At 46.9% G+C, this 22,958-nt stretch overlaps 1 protein-coding gene across 2 annotated transcripts in view; it reads right to left on the bottom strand.

The window, feature by feature from the left end:
• Nucleotides 1-22,958, bottom strand: part of cfap99 (cilia and flagella associated protein 99) — a 392,086-nt gene that overhangs the window by 358,319 nt on the left and 10,809 nt on the right. The window contains exon 2 of one of the 2 annotated variants that reach the window (XM_070893926.1): nt 9,781-9,852. The exons of the other annotated variant lie outside the window; for it this stretch is intronic. The gene's annotated coding sequence lies outside the window, so the exon portion shown is untranslated. The remainder of the gene's footprint in view (nt 1-9,780; nt 9,853-22,958) is intronic. 2 annotated transcript variants of the gene reach the window in all.

Genomic DNA, 22,958 nt, shown 5'->3' with positions numbered 1-22,958 from the left:
AATGCTAAATGTAAAATTGAATGACTTACCCGTAGCCATGGAACTGGACACTGGCGCTAGCCAATCCATCATGAGTAAAAAGATATTTGAGAGACTGGTGCAACAAGGCACTCAGACCAGCCCTGAGCCCCATCCACACGAAACTGAGAACGTACCACCAAAGAGCTCATCACTATCCTGGGCAGCGCCATGGTCAAGGTCACCTACGAGGGCACGGTGCACGAACTGCCACTCTGGATTGTCCCGGGTGATGGCCCCACACTGCTTGGAAGGAGCTGGCTGGGCAAAAACCGCTGGAACTGGGATGACATCCGAGCGCTATTGCATGTCGATGAGGCCTCATGTACCCAGGATCTTAACAAATTTCCTTCCCTTTTTGAGCCAGGCATTGGAAACTTTTCGGGGGCGAAGGTGCGGATCCACTTGGTCCCAGAGGCACGACCCATTCACCACAAGGCGCAAGCAGTACCTCACATGATGAGGGAGAGAGTGGAAATCGAGCTGGACAGGCTGCAACGCGAGGGCATCATCCCCTCAGTGGAATTCAGCAAGTGGGCCAGCCCGATTGTTCCAGTACTCAAAAGTGATGGTACGGTCAGGATTTGCGGTGATTATAAAGTAACTATTAATCGTTTCTCGCTACAGGACCAATACCTGCTACCTAAGGCAGATGACCTATTTGCGACGCTGGCAGGAGGCAAGACGTTCACCAAACTCGACCTGACTTCGGCTTACATGATGCAGGAGCTGGAGGAGTCTTCGAAGGGCCTCACCTGCATCAACACGCACAAGGGACTATTCATCTACAACAGATGCCTGTTTGGAATTCGGTCGGCTGCAGCGATCTTCCAGAGAAACATGGAGAGCCGACTCAAGTCGGTACCACGCACGGTTTTTCAGGACGACATATTGGTCACAGGTCGGGACATCGTCGAGCACCTACAAAACCTGGAGGAGGTCCTCCAGCGACTGAATCGCGTAGGGCTGCGGCTGAAGAGGTCAAAATGTCTTCATGGCAACAGAAGTGGAGTTTTTGGGGAGAAAGATCGTCGCGGATGGCATTCGGCCCACAGACGCCAAGACAGAGGCTATCAGGAACGCGCCCAGGCCACAGAACGTCACGTAGCTGCGGTCGTTCCTGGGAGTCCTCAACTATTTTGGTAACTTCCTACCGGGGTTAAGCACCCTCTTAGAGCCCCTACATGTGTTATTGCATAAAGGTGAGAACTGGGTATGGGGAAAAAAACAAGTAATTGCTTTTGAGAAAGCCAGAAACATTTTATGCTCCAACAAGCTGTTTGTATTGTATAACCCGTGTAAAAGACTTGTGCTAGCATGTGATGCGTCGTCGTACGGAGTCGGGTGTGTATTACAACAAGCTAACGTTGCGGGGAAGTTGCAACCTGTCGCCTATGCCTCCAGGAGCTTGTCTAAGGCCGAGAGAGCCTACAGCATGATTGAATAAGAGGCATTAGCCTCTTTGTTCGGGGTAAAGAAAATGCATCAGTACCTGTTTGGCCTCAAATTTGAGCTGGAAACCGGTCACAAGCCCCTCATATCCTTGTTCGCTGAAAACAAGGGGATAAATACTCATGCCTCAGCCTGCATACAAAGGTGGGCACTCGCGTTATCAGTATATAACTATACTATCCGCCACAGGCCAGGCACCGAGAACTGTGCGGATGCTCTCAGTCGGCTACCATTGCCCACCACGGAGGTGGAAATGGCGCAGTCTGCAAACTTGTTGATGGTGGCGCAGCCCGCAGATTTGTTGATGGTCATGGAAGCGTTTGAAAATGTTAAATCACATGTCACGGCCCGCCAGATTAGGACTTGGACCAGCCAAGATCCTCTGCTGTCCCTAGTAAAAAAAACTGTGTACTGCATGGGAACTGGACCAGCATCCCCGTTGAAATGCAAGAGCTAATCAAGCCGTTCCAGCGGCGAAAGGACGAGCTGTCCATTCTGGCAGACTGCCTGTTGTGGGGTAACCGCATAGTGCTACCCAAAAAGGCCAGGTTCATCTCGGATCTTCACAGCACACACCCGGGTATAGTAAGGGATGAAAGCGATAGCCAGATCCCACTTGTGGTGGCCCGGTATCGACTCTGACTTAGAGTCCTGTGTACGGCAATGCCGCATGTGTACTCAGTTGAGCAACGTGCCCAGAGAGGCACCACTAAGTTTGTGGTCCTGGCCCTCCAGACCATGTCGACTATGCGGGCCCGCTGCTCGGTAAAATGTTCCTTGTGGTGGTGAATGCTTTTTCAAAATGGTTTGAATGTGAAATAATGTCGGGAAGCACCGCCACCGCCACCACCACCATTGAAAGCCTGAGGGCCATGTTTGCCACCCACGGCCTGCCTGACATACTGGTCAGTGACAACGGGCCATGTTTCACCAGTGCCGAATTTAAAGAATTCATGACCCGCAATGGGATCAAACATGTCACCTCGGTCCCGTTTAAACCAGCCTCCAATGGGCAGGCAGAGCGGGCAGTACAACAATCAAACAGAGCCTTAAACGAGTCACAAGAAGACTCACTCCAAACCCGCCTGTCCAGAGTACTGCTCGGCTACTGCACGAGACCCTGCTCGCTCACAGGGGTGCCCCCGGCTAAGCTACTTATGAAAAGGACACTTAAAACCAGACTCTCGCTGGTTCACCCCAACCTGCATGATCAGGTAGAGAGCAGGCAGCAGCAACAAAATGTAAACGATGGTCGTGCCACTGTGTCACGGGAAACTGATCTGAATGACCCTGTGTATGTGCTAAACTATGGACATGGTCCCAAGTGGATCGTGGGCACGGTGATAGCTAAAGAAGGGAGTAGGGTGTTTGTAGTCAAACTAGACAATGAACAAATTTGCAGGAAGCACCTGGACCAAACGAGGCTGTGGTTCACAGACTGCCCTGAACAACCCACAGCAGACACCACCTTTTTTGAGCGCACAACACACACCCAAAGGATCAACGACACCACCCCAGACCAGGAAATCGAACCCATCACGCCCAACAGCCCAGCAAGGCCAGGCTCACCCAGCAGCCCTGCAGGGCCAACAACACGCCAGCCCAGCGAGGGCACAGCCAACACACCAGAACAGACATTTGTACCGAGGCGGTCCACCAGGAAAAGAAAGGCACCCGACCGCCTCACCTTGTAAATAGTTTTCACTTTGATTTTGTGGTGGAGTGATGTTGTGTATCTGTAAAGCATGCACTCCCATGTTCCGCCACCAGGGAGTGCATCCCCTGAAGTCCCAAGTGATTCCAGCATCCCTTGGGAGCACTGTATATAAGCCAGCCTCTAAGGCCTGTTCCCCACTCTGGAGTGTCTTAGTAAAAACTGAGGTCACTGTTACTTTAACCTCCCTGCGTGCAGTCTGATCTGTGTTTGGAACACAGTACTGACCATCATTTTCCAGTCCTCTCTGGCTACGGGTGTGATGCCAGAGGACTGGAGGACTGCTGATGCTGTACCTTTGTTTAAAAAGGGAGAAAGCGATAGACCAAGTAATTACAGGCCAGTCAGCCTAACCTCAGTGGTGGGAAAATTACTGGAAAAAATCCTGAGGGGCAGGATAAATCTTCATTTGGAAAGACACAGATTAATCAAGGACAGTCGGCATGGATTTGTTAAGGGAAGGTCGAATCTGACTAAGGTGATTGAATTTTTCGAGGAGGTAACCAAGAGGGTCGATGAGGGCAGTGTGTATGATGCAGTGTATATAGATTTTAGCAAAGCTTTTGATAAAGTCCCACATTGCAGACTGGTCACGAAAATAAAAGCCCATAGGATCCCGGGAAGCTGGCAAGCTGGACCCCAAATTGGCCCAGAGGCAGGAAGCAAAGGGTAATTGTTGATGGGTGTTTCCGCAGGGCTCAGTGTTGGGTCCCTTGCTTTTTGTGGTATATATCAATGACTTGGACTTGAATGTTGGTGGTATGATTAAGAAGTTTGCAGATGACACTAAAATAGTCTGTGTGATTGATAATGAAGAAGAAAACTGCAGACTGCAGTAAGATGTCAACGTGTAAGTATCGGCTCCCCAAGGATTATTGGGCATTATCTGGACATTGCGTTTTGATATTTCTCACTGCAGAAAGAGCTGGCAGCCTATTGTGGGAGGGGCCCAGGTATGTTTCCATGGTGTACACGAAATTCGACAATCCACGACAACATCCATCTGGTCCGGGACCTGGTCCACCATTCCCAGAGGGCTGGTCTGTCGGTCGCCTTCCTTTCCCTAGACCAGGAGAAGGCGTTCGACAGGGTGGATCATGAGTATATGTTCGGAACTCTGCGCGCTTTCGGGCTCGGGACGCATTTCGTCTTCGGATCCGACTTTTGTATGCAGTCGCAAGTGTCTGATTAAGGTTAATGGGTCTTTGACGGCGCCCCTTCGCTTTGGGAGAGGGGTACATCAGGGATGCCCCATGTCCGGCCAGTTATATGTCATATCTGTGGAGCCCTTCCTGCGCCTCTTGCGGAAAAGGTTGACGGGACTGGCTCTGCAAGGACCGGGCGTGGAGGTCGTCCTCTCGGCTTACTCCGATGATGTGCTCCTCATGGTCGAGGATCCCGTTGACCTGCAGAGGATGCATGAGTGCCAGGAGATTTACTCAGCTGCATCCTCCACCAGGATCAACTGGGAGAAATGTTCTGGACACCTGGTGGGTCAGTGGCAGGTGGACTCCCTGCCGGAGGAGTTCAGGCCTTTTGCCTGGAGCACGACCCATCTCCTCTATCTGGGAGTCTACCTTAGCCCTGACGAGGAAGTCTGGCCAGCGAACTGGCAGGAGCTGGAGGCCAAAGTCACCGCTCGCCTCAGGCGCTGGACAGAACTGCTCTGAGTGCTGTCCTACAGGGACAGAGAACTAGTTGGCAGACAGGAAGCAAAGAGTAGGAATAAACGGGTCCTTTTCAGAATGGCAGGCTGTGACTAGTGGGGTACCGCAAGGTTCAGTGCTGGGCCCCCAGCTATTTACAATATACATTGATGATTTGAGCGAAGGAATTGAATGTAATATCTCCAAATGTGCAGATGACACTAAGTTGGGTGCAGTATGAGCTGTGAGGAGGATGCTAAGAGGCTGTAGGGTGACTTGGACAGGTGAGGTGAGTGGGCAAATGCATGGCAGATGCAGTATAACGTAGATACATGTGAGGTTATCCACTTTGGTGGCAAAAACAGGGAGGCAGAATATTATCTGAATGGTGACAGATTAGGAAAAGGTGAGGTGCAACGAGATCTGGATGTCATGGTACATCAATCATTGAAAGTTGGCATGCTGGTACAGCAGGCGGTGGAGAAGGCAATTGGGCATGTTGGCCTTCATAGCGAGAGGATTTGAGTATAGGAGCAGGGAGGTCTTACTGCAGTTGTACAGGGCCTTGGTGAGGCCTCACCTGGAATATTGTGTTCAGTTTTGGTCTCCTAATCTGAGGAAGGACATTCTTGCTATTGAGGGAGTGCAGCGAAGGTTCACCAGACTGATTCCCGGGATGGCAGGACTGACATATGAAGAAAGACTGAATCGACCAGGTTTATATTCACTGGAATTTAGAAGAATGAGAGGGGATCTCATAGAAACATATAAAATTCTGACGGGATTGGACAGGTTAGATGCAGGAAGAATGTTCCCGATGTTGGGGAAGTCCAGAAGCAGGGGTCACAGTCTAAGGATAAGGGATAAGCCATTTAGAACCGAGATGAGGAGAAACTTCTTCACTCAGAGAAGTGTGAACCTGTGGAATTCTCTACCACAGAAAGTTGTTGAGGCCAGTTCGTTCGATATATTCAAAAGGGAGTTAGATGTGGCCCTTATGGCTAAAGGGATCAAGGGGTATGGAGAGAAAGCAGGAATGGGGTACTGAAGTTGCATGAGCAGCCATGATCATATTGAATGGTGGTGCAGGCTCGAAGGGCCGAATGGCCTACTCTTGCACCTATTTTCTATGTTTCTATGAGCGCTGGTCATAAACCAGTTGGTGGCTGCTATGCTGTGGTATCGGTTGGTCACTTTGACCCCTCCCCCTGCGTTTGTCGCCAAGATACAGAACAAGCTGGTCGACTTCATCTGGAACAACAGGAAGCATTGGGTCTCTGCTGCGGTTCTTAGTCTCCCGCTTAGGGAGGGCGGTCAGGCCTTGGTGTGCGTCAGCACCCAGGCTGCGACTTTCTGTCTTCAGACCCTGCAGAGATATCTGTACGTCGAGCCCCTTCCTAGATGGTGTGCGCTGGCGACACATTTCTTCCGCCAGCAGTACAGCCTCAATTACGACATGCAGCTCCTGTTTGTGAGCCTGGGGGGCGTCAGGACCGCCATGCGAGGGCTGCCTGTCTTTTCCCAAGAACTCATCAGGGTCTGGAACAGAGTCGCCACCAAGCGCAGTTCTTCTTCGTCTGGAGTGGCAGCTGTCCTTCGGGAGCTGCTGCTCAGGAATCCGTACCTCCATGATCGCAGTTTGAGGTGGCAGGTGGACAAGAGGGCTGTGGCTGGCAAGCTGACCAGGGTCAGGGACCTGCTCGATGGCGGAGGAGCGGGCTGGATGGCGCCAGATGAGCTGGCACGGCACCTATCCTGGGCCGATGTCCGGCGCGTGGCCAATGCCATCGTGTCACTAAAAACAATGCTGGGCCCTGACTCCGTTAAGTGTGTCGAGGAGGCTCAAGCACGTGGGGAGATCCCGTCCGAACTGATTACCATCCGGATGGAATTCCTCATCGGCGCCAAGACCCGAAACCTCCTTTGGGAGCCAGCGCCTCACAACTTGAGCCTCCTCCAGGAAATTCCCTCCATGTCTTTCAGCTCTGCGCGGAGGGAGGGGATTCCTGTACGGGCTGCTCTTGCACACTCTCCACGTTGCCATCCTCGTCTGCTGTCCGGACACGCCATGGCGCACCATCTTGTCATCCGGAGGAGGCAGGGGTCCCCAATGGAATGCTCTCTATGCAGGAGTCCTCCCTCTATTTATTGGGGACTTGGCTTGGAAGGTGTTGCATGGAGCAGTCCCGTGCAATAAGTTTTTAAGTCGGTTCACGGGCTCCCAGGCCGCCTGTAATTTCTGCGGTCTAGAGAAGTCCGTGTTCCACGTGTATATTAAGTGTGTGAGGTTGCAGCCCCTCTTCCAATATCTGAAGGGGCTGCTCATCAAATTCTGGTTGCACTTCAATCCCACACTCCTGAGCTTTGGGCACCCCTGTATGGAGGGGAGCGGGCAGGTCGGAAGGCCTCCTTGTAGAACTGCTCCTGGGCATGGCCAAGGGGGCCATCAGCCGGTCCAGGCAGCAGACGGTTGAGGGGGTCATTCAGCCCGACTGCCTGCCTCTCTTCCGCGGTTACAACCGAGCCAGGGTGTCCCTGGAGATGGAGCACGCGGTGTCCACCAGTACGCTCGTGGCCTTCCGCGACAGGTGGGCGCCGGAGGGACTGGAGTGCATCATCATCCCCGGCAACCAAGTTTTGATTTGATTTAAGTTACTGCCAAAGTTTAATTTGTTTATTGTATCGGGTTTAGTGCCCCCCCACCCTTTTAGCCAGGGGGCACTTGTATAATTTGTGTTTGTAGTGCCCTCAAAAAAAAAAACAAGGGGGCACTTGAAAAGTTCTTGGTGTGTGACCCCACTTTAATCAGGGGGCACTTGATTGGTTGTAACAAAATAGCTGTACACAAAATCCACATCTGATGGGCGGGGGGTGGTCTGGAGCAAGTCACAATGGTCAGGAGAAGGCAACTCTTCACAGGTAATGGGCAAAGATGGAGGATCCATTGTTAAGCAATGTGAACTCGTCAGAGATAGATCAGACATATTTGGTCAATGATCAAGCCATTACCTGGATGAGATAACCCCGAGAGGCGAGAAACCAGAACAAAAAGAAGCCATTAGGTCCCAGACCGGTTGGAAGCGAAAACCCATCACCAGCCATCACTGGAATACACATGGGCCACTCAGACAGAAGCCTTGAAACAAGGAAAAACTTTATTTGGCCAGAAGAAGCAAACAGACTTTGGATATAAAAGGCGTGGTCATCGCTCTCTCTCTTTTGCACTCGCTTGCTACACCTCTACAAGGACCGAGTACTCCATCTGGGACCGAGAGAAGAAACCACCAACAAGCAACCAGGGCCTCGCTATTCAAATGTGAAGCTAATCTTGAAACTGGGACTTGGATACTATAGACAGTACGGAACCAGAAGAGAGACGTTTTCGCCAGGAAAAGCAACGAGTAAGCCAACGAATCGGTGAGCATCATCCTTGCCCTCGCATCTTTAAGATCACAGCCACTTTGTGAGGAGGTGTCATGTGTTTTCCCAACCAAGCCTTCGAAGGGCTTTAGTGGGGAGGTTTTGCTGCGAGGACCATAGGGTTACGTCCAGCCGGTCGGTATAGATTCGGTGGTACACTGTGGATCCGAGCAGAGGGTTTAGATGTTGGGTACTTCGTGATAGGAGCGGTTTAGACACGCCAGGGTATTGGACTGAACTGCATCATCACTGTATTTACTCGGAGTTTTGCTGTGTTGAGGTAGCTTTAATAAAGCATTGACGGTTGAGACCGAGGTATTTGTCTGTGACTCATTCATCTGTTCAGTACAGAAATCACTCCCAGGTCTAGAAATAGTGTAACATGGGGGTACATCAAAAACACCGAAGGGAAACCACTTACAAATGTACTGGTCAGGTGGGCAGAACAGTGGCAAATAGAATTCAATCCGGATAAGTGTGAGGTAATGCATTTGAGGAGGTCTAAGGCGGCAGGGGAGTACACATTAAATGGTACGACATTGAAAAGTGCAGAAGAAGAAAGGGACCTTGGAGTGCAGGTCCACAGATTCCTGAAGGAGCAGACCAGGTAGATAAGATGGTTAAGAAGGCATATGGAATACTTGCCTTTATTAGTCGAGGCATCGAATACAAGACAAGGACGTTGCGCTTGAACTGTATAAAACACGGTTAGGCTGCAGCTGGAGTACTGTGTGCAGTTCAGGTCACCACATTACATGAAAGATGTGATTGCACTGGAAAGGGTGCAGGGGGGATTTACAAGAATGTTGCCTGGACTGGAGAATTTTGGCTATGAGGAAAGATTAGAGATGCTGGGTTTGTTTTCTTTGGAGCAGAGGAGGCTGAGGGGAGATCTGATTGAGGGGCCTGGATAGAGTGGATAGGAAGGACCTGTTTCTCTTGGCAGAGTGGTCAACAACTATGGGGCATAGATTTAAAGTGATTGGAGGGATGTTTAGAGGAGATATATGGGGAAACGTCTTTACCCAGAGGGTTGTGAGGGTCTGGAACTCACTGCCTGAAAAGGTGGTAGAGGCAGAAACCCTCGTCGCATTTAAAAAATACTTGGATGTGCACTTAAAGTGCTGTAACCTACAGGGCTTCGGACGAAGAGCTGGAAAGTGGGATGAGGCTGGATAGCTCTTGGTCGGCCGGCATAGACACGATGGGCCAAAATGGCCTCCTTCCGTGCTGTAAATTTCTGTGATTCTATGAAGTCCTGGCCCACCTCCAACTCACTGGCTGACACAGTGGTGTTAGTGGACACTCCGTTTAGAAAACACAATTTAAAAGAATGGTAATTTTGCACTATTACCGAATATGATAATTTTGGAGAATTGTTTCTGCTCCCTAAGGTCTGTTCTTACTATCTTATGCATGTGGCCAAGACGGTGTCCTGCATTATATTGAAAAATAATGCAGAGCTCTTGTTTCAGAAAAATGCCTTAGACAGTTCAATAGCTTGATTTATAATGCACTGTTCCCGCTTACTTGGTATTTTCGATGAACGAATATGCTGCAATCAGCTGTTCACTGAAGAGCAGCCGATCCTGGCACCAACCCCTGAAAGCAATCAGATGGGGGGAGATCGAGCTTTAGTTACAGTATATATTCGAACACTGATAACTTGATTGGGGTTAGCATCATGAGGTTCTGCAGGGAGTTAGTATCAGCTGCCGCTCAGACCGGGGGGGGAAACTGAGGTCTAGTTACAGTATATATTCGAACACTGATGACTCGATTGGGGTTATTATGAGGTTCTGCAAAGAATCTGTGTCAGCTGCCACTCAGTAGCAGGACTGGATCAATCCAGTAAAACTGATAGAAATGAGTCTGGAATGCAGCAAAATAAGAATAAAATGACAGTACTTTAGACACCAACGTCATTTGGTGCCAAATCAATTATGACAGCATTGTGACACCAATTTCTTAAAGATTTATCATTGTTGGACAAAATTCACAACTCTCAATGTAATTTAAAGTACTAAAATAATATTTTCCCCTTTTTTCTAACAAATTGAAATGATGCAAGATATTTTGAATCTTGTAGTTATCTCTCTCTCATATGTATACATATACACACAAGAGAAAACATGCTGTGGCGTGCTCATTGTCAGTTAGAGGTTGTATGAGAACAGGTATGTTCGTGCCAGGGTGTCCCTGGAGATGGAGCACGCGGTGTCCACCGGTACGCTCGCGGCCTTCCACAAGAGGTGGGCACAGGAGGGACTGCAGTGCATCATCACTCCCGGCAACCAAATTCTAATTTGATTTAAGTTTTAGTTCAAGTTTAATTGGTTAAATTGTCGGTTCTAATGCCCCTTTAATAAGTTGCCACTTGATTTTATGTTTTATAAAAATGGTTGTACAAGAACAGGGGTGCAATGCCAAGCTATAGTACCAGGGACACTAATGTTTTAGCCCTGAGATCTGGGAGCACTTGGTGGGGCGAGCAGGGTACTGGGATAGGATCAAAGGGTGTGCCAATCTTTTGAGGGGGATTTCCAGGAAAGGGAGCTTCTCGGAACACTGGGGAATGTTATGGGATTTGGAATCATTGGGAAAGGTATGCTGGGATCATGAAGCATTGGAGCATGTTTGTGTGGCTCTGATCCAGGGAAAACAGGGATTGTGGTCGAGGGGGTTTTGAGTACTGGAAGAGGGTTTCCCCCCGTTATTACTTTCCTCATTGTTAACTGGTTCAGACCTTAAAATGCAACATTTTTCTCTTTCTTAAAAGCAATGGTCATTAAAAATAATGACAATTATTCACAGCATTTAGCAGAAGCACACAGTGGAAACGTTTGGAAAAGTGCACTATTAGACGGCTTCTACAGTTTTAAAATTTATATATATAATATAATTTTAATCCTAAAAAATGGATAAGAGATTTTTTTTTAACTGAATTTTCTACAAACTACAGCCTAGAAATTCAATAAAGCCCGAAAAACGGGCGATGCCGCAATAAGCCAGGGTTAACGGCTGCCCGCAGAAAGAGCGCAGGCAGCACCAGTATTTTGGTGCTACCTGCTGATTTAAATGGGCGCAGCGTAGAAGCTCCCGTGCAATGCGCTCTTTCTGGCGGTGACATCAGCAGAAGGTCGAAGGTCGCGTCTAAAGGATCGGTCGGCGTTCTCGGGCAGTCACTGTATTAATAAGTGAAAGCCCGGCATAGATGTCATTAAACTGTTGCTCAAGGAATCCTGAGATTATGCCTAAAATATAAGCCGAATGCAGAAAATGTAATGGACTGAGTGCAATATAAAGGAGGTAGCACCATTATATGGAAGAGAGATGTTGCTAAAGTGACAAGGATGCGAGAGAGATCAATGAGGACTGGCCACTTGCTAAATGTGTTAAAATAGGGCAATGATCACAAGATTATGGAAATTCCAAACTGTTCTTCCAAGCTTGTTTTAGGATTATGGTTGTCTAGGAACTGTATATTATATCAGCGCCTATATCGATATTTTCAATAAGAACAAAAAAAACCTCTACAAATCTTAATATTTCTCTGATTAGCGGGTTCATCAGCATTTTCTTGATGTAAACTGGATCTTGATGAAAAGATCAAAAAATAAATTAAATTAAGCAACAACGCACAAATGTCAGCTCGATCGAGATCATATTAAAGAATGCTTGCAATAAACTGAAAGACAATGAACTTCAGTTATTTGGGTGTAATTTATTTTGTAAATGTGAATTAAAGTACATTTTAAAAATTGAAACATGAACCTCTTAGAAACATAGAAACATAGAAAATAGGTGCAGGAGTAGGCCTTTCGGCCCTTCGAGCCTGCACCGCCATTCAATGAGGTCATGGCTGAACACGCAACATCAGTACCCCATTCCTGCTTTCTCGCCATACCCCTTGATCCCCCTAGTAGTAAGGACAACATCTAACTCCTTTTTGAATATATTTAGTGAATTGGCCTCAACAACTTTCTGTGGTAAAGAATTCCACAGGTTCACCACTCTCTGGGTGAAGAAGTTTCTCCTCATCTCAGTCCTAAATGGCTTACCCCTTATCCTTAGGTTGTGACCCTTGGTTCTGGACTTCCCCAACATTAATAAGAACATAAGAACATAAGAATTAGAAACAGAAGTAGGCCATCTAGCCCCTCGAGCCTGCTCCGCCACCCAACAAGATCATGGCTGATCTGGCCGTGGACTCAGCTCCACTTACCCGCCCGCTCCCCATAACCCTTAATTCCCTTATTGGTTAAAAATCTATCTATCTGTGATTTGGATACATTCAATGAGCTAGCCTCAACTGTTTCCTTGGGCAGAGAATTGCACAGATTCACAACCCTCTGGGAGAAGAAATTCCTTCTCAACTCGGTTTTAAATTGGCTCCCCCGTATTTTGAGGCTGTGCCCCCTAGTTCTAGTCTCCCCGACCAGTGGAAACAACCTCTCTGCCTCTATCGTGTCTATCCCCTTCATTATTTTAAATGTTTCTATAAGATCAGTCCTCATCCTTCTGAACTCCAACGAGTAAAGACCCAGTTTACTCAATCTATCATCATAAGGTAACCCCCTCATCTCCGGAATCAGCCTAGTGAATCGTCTCTGTACCTCTTCCAAAGCCAGTATATCCTTCCTTAAGTAAGGTGACCAAAACTGCACGCAGTACTCCAGGTGCGGCCTCACCAATACCCTGTACAGTTGCAGCAGGACCTCCCTGCTTTTGTACTCCATCCCTCTCTCAATGAAGGCCAACATTCCATTCGCCTTCCTGATTACCTGCTGCACCTGCAAACTAACTTTTTGGGATTCATGCACAAGGACCCCCAGGTCCCTCTGCACCGCAGCATGTTGTAATTTCTCCCCATTCAAATAATGTTCCCTTTTACTGTTTTTTTCCCCAAGGTGCATGACCTCACATTTTCCGACATTGTATTCCATCTGCCATACCTTAGCCCATTCGCTTAACCTATCTAAATCTCTTTGCAGCCTCTCTGTGTCCTCTACACAACCCGCTTTCCCACTAATCTTTGTGTCATCTTGATCGGGAGTTTACTGGTGTAAATCGTGCGGAAGAGCGTTCAAATACATTTTTCACAACAACAGACTTTTGATGAATTCTTGGTGAGAATATGATGTTAAATTTTCCTTAATTCTTGGCCTTTTAAAAACAGACTTTTATATTTTGCATATTATGTTATCAGTTCCTAAACTAGAAAACCCAATGTATAAAATATAATGAAATGCTGCTTTGATTTTTTTTTTACTGAGATTCTTACAATTGTAATACAATATAATTTATTTTAAAAGTATCTACCTCCTGCAATGTTTGACTGACCAGGGAGGAGATTTGATGCTTCTCAGTGGAAGCGGTTTCCAGTCCAATTACATAGTCTGAGCTCTCCATAGTTACCAGTTATCTCAGCAGCTGTTTACTGTATGGTTTATAGCTCACCGCCGCTGTCTCCTGGCTGAGCCATCCTGTCCTATTTATCAAAAACCATGGATATGATGGATAGGAATGTAGCAGTAAAAATAGTGATGAATGGCACTATATAACTGGCATCTTATGGTAGGTCTTTGAATGGTTAAGGAACAAACTACAAAGATGGGGGATATACAATCATGACTTCACAAGTTTAATTTGTTAATTCCTTGCACAATCTCTTCCATAACCTTGTGAGTCTGAAAGTCCTTTGACACACCATCATTAATATGCTTGTCAATGTCACTATTTAATGCACACAGTGCTTAGGGTTTCCTGGAAATCAACTGAAAATGATTTCTTAAATCTTGCAGTATGAACCTCTTCATGCATCAAAGGCACAGAGCACATTGTCACTTCAGTGACAGTTTGTTGAACTGCTGGCACATACGTTCATCCAAAAGGAAATAAAATTACCCATTAACAGAAAGAAATACTTGCATTTATATAGCGCCCTTCATGACCACCAGACGTCCCAAGCACTTTACAACCAATGAAGTACTTTTTGAAGTGTAGTCATTGTTGTACTGTAGGAAACGCGGAAGCCAATTGCGCACAGCAAGCTCCCACAAACAGCAATGTGATAATGATCATGTTATGCTGATTGAGGGATAAATATTGGCCAGGATAACTCCCCTGCTCTTCAAAATAGTGCCGTGGGATCTTATACATTCACCCGAGAGATCATTTGGGACCTCGGTTTAATGTCTCATCTGAAAGACGACCCCTCCAACGGTGCAGCAATCCCTCAGTTGGTGCACCTATCCTGTCAATGGATTTGCAGGATCTTGCGGAGCCAGCGTTGGTGGTTCTTCTCCAGTGTTTTTGAGGTGCCTGCTGTACGTAGTCCATGTCTCAGAGCGATATAGGAGGGCGGGTATCACCGCTGCTCTGTAGACCATGAGCTTGATGCTGAATTTAAGGTCCTGGTCTTCAAACACTCTCCTCCTCAGGTGACCGAAGGCTGCACTGGCACACTGAAGGCGGTGATGGACCTCGTCGTTGATGCCTGACCACGCTTAATCAGCTCCACTGGACGGGCCACATCGTCCGCATGCCTGACATGAGACTCCAAAACAAGCACACTACTCGGACCTCTGACATGGCAAGCGAGCCCCAGGTGGGCAGAAGAAACAATTCAAGGACACCCTCAAAGCCTCCTTGAAAAAATGTAACATCCCCACGGACATGTAACATCCCTGGGAATCCCTGGCCCAAGACTGCCCAAAGTGGAGGAAAAGCATCCGGGAAGGTGCTGAATACCTCGAATCTCTTCGCTGAGAGCAAGCTGAAGCCAAGCGTCGGCGGCGGAAGGAGCGTGCAGCAAGCCAGGCACCCCTACCCACCCATTCCTTCAACCACCGTCACCTGAGAACTAATTTTTAGTGTGGAAGCAAGTCATCCTCGACTCCGAGGGACTGCCTACGATGATGATGATGATCACCCCCTCAGTACTGCAGTTATCAGCTTAGCTGGGCAGGCCACATAGTACGCATGCCAGTTACGAGACTCCCTAAGCAAATGCTTTATGCGGAGCTCCTTCATGGTAAACGAGCCAAAGGAGGACAGCGGAAATGTTATAAGGACACCCTCAAAGCCTCCTTGGTAAAGTGCGACATCACCACTGACACCTGGGAGATCCTGGCCGCAGACCACCCGAGGTGGAGAAAGTCCATCTGGGAGGGCATTGAGCTCTTCGAGTCTCAACGCAAAGAGCATGACGAGGCCAAGCGGAAGGAGCGCGCGGAAAACCAGCCCACCGACCCCTTCCCTCGACGAATGTCTGTCCCACCTGTAACAGGGTCTGTGGCTCTCGTATCAGACTGTATCAAAGAACTCACTTTGGGAGTGGAAGCAAGTCCTCCTCGATTCCGAGGGACTGCCTATGATGATGATGAGTACTGCAGTGCAGTGTCAGCCTAGATTTGTGTGCTCAAGTCTCTGGAGTGGGACTTGAATCCACAACCTTTTGACTCAGAGCAAGGGTGCTACCCACTGAGCCACAGCTGACAGATACCACAGCAGCAGGAATCTAATCTTGGGTTCAGGTGGCATGTATAATCTCGCAAGCAATTTATGATGTCATCTGAACTCAAGGATCAATATGGACACAGGTGTAAACTGGCGAAGATGAACTTTGTGTGAAGAAGGCATAATGGATTTCAGTCCTAAATTCATCACGAGAAATCAACACTTGGGACAGACTTTCAAATTGGGCAGTGGAGATGGAATCCTCCAAGTCATTCAAGAACCAGGTGGATACAGGGACTGGGTTTTCTTTATGGACACATGAGCTAAAATGGTCTTAAATTATATTTATCTTGTGGTTCGTTGTGGTTCGATGATAGTGTTACAATCAGCCCTGCTAGCCATTATTCCTGTACACCAATACAAAGCCAAGATTTACCACAAGCAAATAACATGCTGCATGATCTCACTGTAAAATAAGAGTGATGAGGAAAGACGAGAGAAGCTTAAGCTCTCTTAACCAGACCTCACTGTGGTCCATATATAAGTATTACATTGCATAGAGAAGGTGAACCCAGAATATTGCTTCATATGAAGTCAATTTGTGAGAAAAAAAATGTAAACTGTCCTTAGAAAAATGCCCTTACTCAAAGGCTAATAAACTAGAATGAGATACTGTAAGGTATTGGAATGGAAGACATTAGGAGAGTTCAAGGAGTATTTGGATCCCAGTCTGGTTGAGCTGAAATAGTAAATGGACAAGTTCCATGGGCTGAATGGATCTCTTGTATTCCTATAACATTCTGGGAGAGAGTTACAGGTTGAGACACAACCTTGGAGCTCTGATCAATGCAGAAATGACCTGAGCATCACACTGGCAGAGGATGATAACCTCCGAATCTCGATTAAGCTCTATTTTAGTTCTGCATCACTCATATTAAATATCTGTAATGCTTAGGCCAATTTTATTTCAATTTAATGTTATAAAGTGGAAGCAGTTGGATACTAAGGGACTCGAGGAATATGGGAATAGTGCAGGAAAGTGGAGTTGAGGTAGAACAGCTATGATCTTATTGAATGGTGGAGCAGGTTCGAAGGGCCGAAAGGCATACTCCTACTCCTAATTCTTATGTTCTTATGAAGCAAGATACTCAACACTGAGCTAGGAAACTTTTGTAGCCTTTCTGATCCCACTCCCTTCTACATATATGTATACATGTCTTCCACGACGTGCTGGAATGTCCTATTACCTCCTCCATTACCTTTAACAACATAAGAACATAACAAATAGGAGCAAGAATAGGCCATTTGGCCTCTCGAGCCTGCTCCGCTATTCATTAAGATCATGGCTGATCTGATCTTGGGCACAGCTCCACTTCCCTGCCCGCTCCCCATAACCCTTTACTCTCTTATCGCTCAAAAATCTGTCTATCTCCGCCTTAAATATTTTCAATGACCCAACCTCCACAGCTCTCTGGGGCAGAGAATTCTACAGATTTGCAACCCACTGAGAGAAGAAATTCCTCCTCATCTCAGTTTTAAATGGGCGGCCCCTTATTCTGAGACTATGTCCCATAGTTTTAGTTTCCCCTATGAGTGGAAATATCCTCTCTGCATCCACCTTGTCGGGCCCCCTCATTATCTTATATGTTTCAATAAGATCACCTCTCATTCTTCTGAACTCCAATGTGTATAGGCTCAACCTACTCAACCTATCTTCATGTCAACCCCCTCATCTCCGGAATCAACCTAGTGAACCTTCTCTGAATAGCCTCCATTGCAAGTATATCTTCCTTAAATACGGAGACCAAAACTGTACGCAGTACAGCATCAATGTTGCATCACAACTTGCCTAAGATACATACTTTTTGCAGAGGGCAAGAGATAGAAGTGTAATTTATCCCCCACGGGATTTATTCTAATTTATTCTGCAATGTCACTGCTGCGAAGACAGCATTACAATTATTGCACACTGCAGGCAGAACTGCTGTGCCAAGAAATGTTCTGGCTGACTGAAGATTGAGTTTGAATGGGGATTTTAGCGGTCTATCGTGCACATAAAAATAAAATGACCAGCTTGCAATGTTTGCGCTTTAGCTTACTTAACCGTTCAGTGCGGAGCCTACTTAAATGAATCACTAAATGCACAGCTCGAGGATGTTTAGAATGAGTTCTGGGCAACAATTTAGCTTCAGATACGCAATAAAAGGAGAGAAGTATTCCAATCTGTCCCTAAGTAAAACATGGCAGAAAACTGGATTATAGTCATAGTACATACGGCATCTTTTATTAGTTCATTTAATTAATTAATTTCCGGACTCGGCCTTCGATTGACTTCCGAAATGTGTAATAGGCTATCTGAATGGTAAGGGAGAGAAGAGTTATGGGGATCGGGCAGGGAAGTGGAGTTGAGGCCAAGATCAAATCAGCCATGATCAGATTGAATGGCGGAGCAGGCTCGAGGGGCCAAACGGCCTACTCCTGCTCCAATTCCTTATGTTGTTATGGAGTGAAATAAGAGTAATGGTTTATCAGATCGTGTGGAACAACAGTGAGTTGGAGACCTGCACCTGACTGATATAACGTGGCGATAGCAATTAACTCAGCAATGAGACGAAGGTGGGATATTGCCATAATTTTCAGATATTCATATTTGGTCATGAATTGAGGCTGGCCTACTTGTACCAGTACTTGAGAACATTTTTAAAGCTTGTAATTCCTGCACTGGTGCCTGGGAGGCAGAGGCACTGGCTCGGCTGGGATGGCGCACGGGCTTGTCTGCTGGAGTCTCTCGCAAAAGAAACACCTCTGCTGAACTGAGCAGAAATCGAGAAAACCACAAACCACAGAATAGATGCAACAACTGACTGACTCCAACCAGACCGCCCCATGCAGAGGACAGCAGCTTTTTCAGTCACCACAGAAACTTTTCATGATCCGTCACCATCGATACCAGCCACAACCAAATACTTGTTCACCACATTATTTCTCCCTGGAATCAAAGTGGACGATCAACTTGATAATTACTTCAATTAATGTGCTATTACCATTCCTAATGGGGCATCCCATAATAGGTGCTATCACTCTGCCCCAAATGAATAAAGTGGTCGCTTTTTAATTTCATAGTTTACATATTAAATAAATAATATGCTGGAGTAATTTTAACACAATCATCTATCGATGTAGTCTTTCAACTTACATCACCTGAATCCATTTTGAAATGATAACCAACTAGCTATTATTAAGAAGATAAGAACATAAGAAATAGGAGCAGGAGTAGGCCATTTGGCCCCTTGAGCCTGCTCCACCATTTAATACGATCATGGCTGATCTGATCATGGACTCAGCTCCACTTCGCTGCCCGCTCCCCATAATCCTTCACTCCCCTATCATTCAAAAATCTGTCTATCTCCACCTTAAATATATTCAATGACCCAGCCTCCACAGCTCTTTGGGGCAGAGAATTCCACAGATTTCCAACTCTCAGAGATGAAATTCCTCCTCATCTCAGTTTTAAATGAGTGACCCCTTATTCTGAAACTATGCCCCCTAGTTCTAGATTCCTCCAGGAGGGGAAACATCCTCTCTGCATCTACCTTATTGAACCCCCTCGGTATCTTATTTGTTTCAATAAGATCACCTCTCATTCTTCTAAACTCCAATGAGTATAGGCCCAACCTGCTCAACCTTTCTTCATAAGTCAGCCCCTTCATATCAGGAATCAACCTAGTGAACCTTTTCTGAAATGCCTCCAATGCAAGTATATCCCTCCGTATTCTCTCGTTATGTAGGAGTATACTAAATTAGCTTGAAACTGACGAATGGTAAATATCGCGAAAAGAAAATTATCTCTTGCAGTTCCGTGGCATTTTGCGTTGTTACCTTTCAAAAGAACTTTTCTGTGGCTATATAGGTCAATGCATTGTAACATCGTAAGGGTCCACCTTTATATTAATCTAAAGGACACAGCCAATGAACCAAACCACTTTACAGTGTATAGAATTCTTTAAAAGTTATGTTCAAAGTTCACTTATACAGAACTTTGGTTGGACCACATTTGGACTGTACTGTAATAAAAACAGAAAGTGCTGAAAATACTCAGGAGGTCAGGCAGCATCTGTGGAGAGAGAAACAGATTTAACATTTCATGTCGATGATCCTTAGTCACTTTTCCCAGTTCTGATGAAGGATCATCGAACTGAAACGCTTGGCTCAATTTTCCCCAAAGCCATTTTTTGGTGTATTTTTATGGGGCCCGACTACTCCAAAAAAAAACTTGAAAGTTTCCCCGTTCTAATTTTTGAAATTGGTGCCATGCAGTCTGACATTTAGCTTTGGGGGGGTGGGGGGGGAGGGGGGGCGTGGAGCTGAAAAAACGATGACCCCACTTCTGCGCATGCGCAAAAAAAAAAAAATGTTTTTTACGTGACTGCTATGGGCGGCATGCCCAGTGCACCTCACTGTCTGCATTCAGCCATTTTTAAAGAGCCAGCTGTGTGTGAGAACTTTAATTCTGAGTAGTGTGTGAAAACTTAAAATCGGAGCTGCAATATGCATCGCGGCTCGAGGACCAAGAATTTCTCACAGGATGTAGTGGAGGCACTAGTTACTGTAATTGAGGCCAGATGGCACAAGCTGGACACCAGCAGAGGTCACATAAAAGTTACACCAAAAGAAATGAAGAAACGCTGGAACCAACTTTCACAAGATTACTGTGCAATGGTGACCATCCCGAGATCTGGAGGCCAGTGCAAAAAGAAGTGGCAGGACCTTGGTCAAGTAGTTAGTGCAAGTAATATTTTCATTTATTCACTGGAATTGCAATTGTAAATGTGACCATCTGTATATGTCCCATTCAGCAGAAAGACACCCTCTCTAAAAAGTTATATTTTCATCTTTGCAGAGGAAGGTGGCACACAACAAAAGAGCAAGAACTGGAACAGGAGGAGGCTCGGCAAATCTGCAGCCACTGACACCCTTGGAAGACAGGGTCGCTGCTTTGATGGGTCCTGCCTGGAGAAAAGCTACCACTGCACAAGCTAGGCCCACACTCGAGGGAGAGGGTAAGTCCTGCAAATTCCACAGTCTGGCTTTGCTAAATGTTAAGTACTGCATGGGCTAGCTATGCTTCGGTTCATGGGGATGTCTCCATCAGCTACGCTTCAGTTGATGCAATGTGCTATCATTCATGTGGTCCTTCAAATGAGCCTGCTGCCTGTGCTGTGTGAGCCTACTCATACCACCCACCCTGCCCCCTCCTCTGCTGCTAACCATTTATCTGTTCTGTTATATTTTGCAGAACTTGAGGCCAACCCCGACGAGTTTGAAGCCGATGCAAAAGATGATTCAGAGGTGGACGAGCCTGAAGAGAGAACATCTTCCAATCCGACTTTCCAGACCAAGAGCATGGGGGTGAGGGGGAGGGGCATGTGGAGGATGAAATCCCCACTGTTGTACTCACTTTGGAGGATGTGCTGGTGCCATCCATTGAGGTGCCAGCCCCTTTCCTGAGTGGTACGAGTGTTGGGACATTTCATGGTTTCACACAGTCCGAGGCTGCGGGTCCCAGTGGGGTACAGCGAGCCACACCCAGGGTGAGGAGGGGAAGGAGAGCTCGACAGCGCTCTCCTGAGGTGCAGGGTGTAACAGATGTGGTTCAGATGATGGCAGTGAGTGCAGAGAGCACTGACCTTACACGATCACTCCTGGACACCAGCAGTGGGGTGGGTGATGAGGTATCGGGACTGTCGGGAGAAGTAACAACACTCTCACAAGAAACGGGAACACTGTCCGGGCACATTAGGGAGGGAATGTTGCAGGTAGCTGAGACACTGTCGGTGAACATTAGGGAAGGAATGTTGCAGGTAGTTGAGACGCTGTCGGGGCACATGAGGGAGGGAATGTCGAAGTTAGCTGCTGTAATAAGGGAACACACCCAGACCCCGCGGCCATTGACAGAATCAACTGCCACTCCCATTCCAATCCCCAGACCAACCTCTGAAGAGGCCCAAGCAGGGCCTTCCACATTTCCGCCTGCCCACAACCCCCATCAAGAAGTGCACATTACCCGAGATGCTCGAAAGAATAAGCTTAGTACCAACCCGAGAAATGCTGCTCCTGCGGGCATGGGTGGAGTCACCAAGCCCAAGTGCAGCAGGCAGTCTTAGAATAAGGTGGAGGAGAGATGGGTGCAGCCTTTCTTTGCTGCTGCTGTTGTTGTTGATACTGATGTAACTGTTCTCATATTAAAAGTTTTTTGTAAGTGATGTAAATTTACAAGTTTAAAAGTTTGCAAGTGATCTTAAAGTTTGTAAGTGAGCTTAACTGAATACGTTAAAGTTTGATACAAAAATATTTTTATTAAAGTTAAGTACAAACAAGTGTTAAACTTTTGAATAAAATATATTTTAAATTATAACTGAATAATTTACATACTTGTGTATGAACGCCTGTCTCGATATACCCAATGTGGGTAAGGCCTCCTGCCCATCATCCTACATACTCTGAGGTTCCTCAGGTGATGATGCCTAATCAATCTTCTCCTCCACAGCACCATCATGCAGAAGGCTTGCACGAGGTATGGTATTGTCAATATTGTTTCCTTAATTTCGTTGTAGCTTTGCAAGAAGCTCAAAACAGCAGGACAAAGCACTCACACCTTCTTTCCTCTCTCTCTCCAAGGTGCACGCCCTAGTATGGACCACACCCTGTCTGCACATGCGCAATAGGCTTGCTAGGAACAGGAAGCTAGGTATTCAGTGAAGACATCTGGGGCAATGAAGTCTAATGCAATTCTTTAATTTTTGATTTTTTCCAAAGTACCACCCCACCACTTAACATCTCCTCACCGGGCTCGAGGGTTGCAGCATCGGCTGGCAGAATCACTCCCTCGCCCGGACACAGGGGCTCGGTTTCCACTCCCCACCTCCCCGCTCTGGGCTTCTTTTGAAGCTGCTGTATAACCTAAGGTTTCTCATCCCTTATATAAGTGGCTGGCAGTTCAGTTCGGCTTCCACCCCCCCCACCGCCAGCTTCTTTTGAAGCCGAGCCCCGAGCCCGTGTCCAGGCGAGGGAGCGATTCTGCCGGCCGACGCTCCGAACCTCGAGCCCAGAGAGGAGACGTTTTGTGGGGGCGTGGTACTTTGAAAAAGAATCAAAAATTAAAGAATTGCATTAGACTTCCATTTTCTCCCTTTTGACTTTGAAACAATTAAGATTTATGATGCATATTCTTTGCCTTCTTGACTCCC

Source organism: Pristiophorus japonicus, chromosome 1 (assembly GCF_044704955.1).
Source record: "Pristiophorus japonicus isolate sPriJap1 chromosome 1, sPriJap1.hap1, whole genome shotgun sequence".
NCBI lineage: Eukaryota > Metazoa > Chordata > Chondrichthyes > Pristiophoridae > Pristiophorus > Pristiophorus japonicus.
Note: the sequence above shows the minus strand (reverse complement) of the source record. Positions and strands in the feature narration are given on the sequence as shown.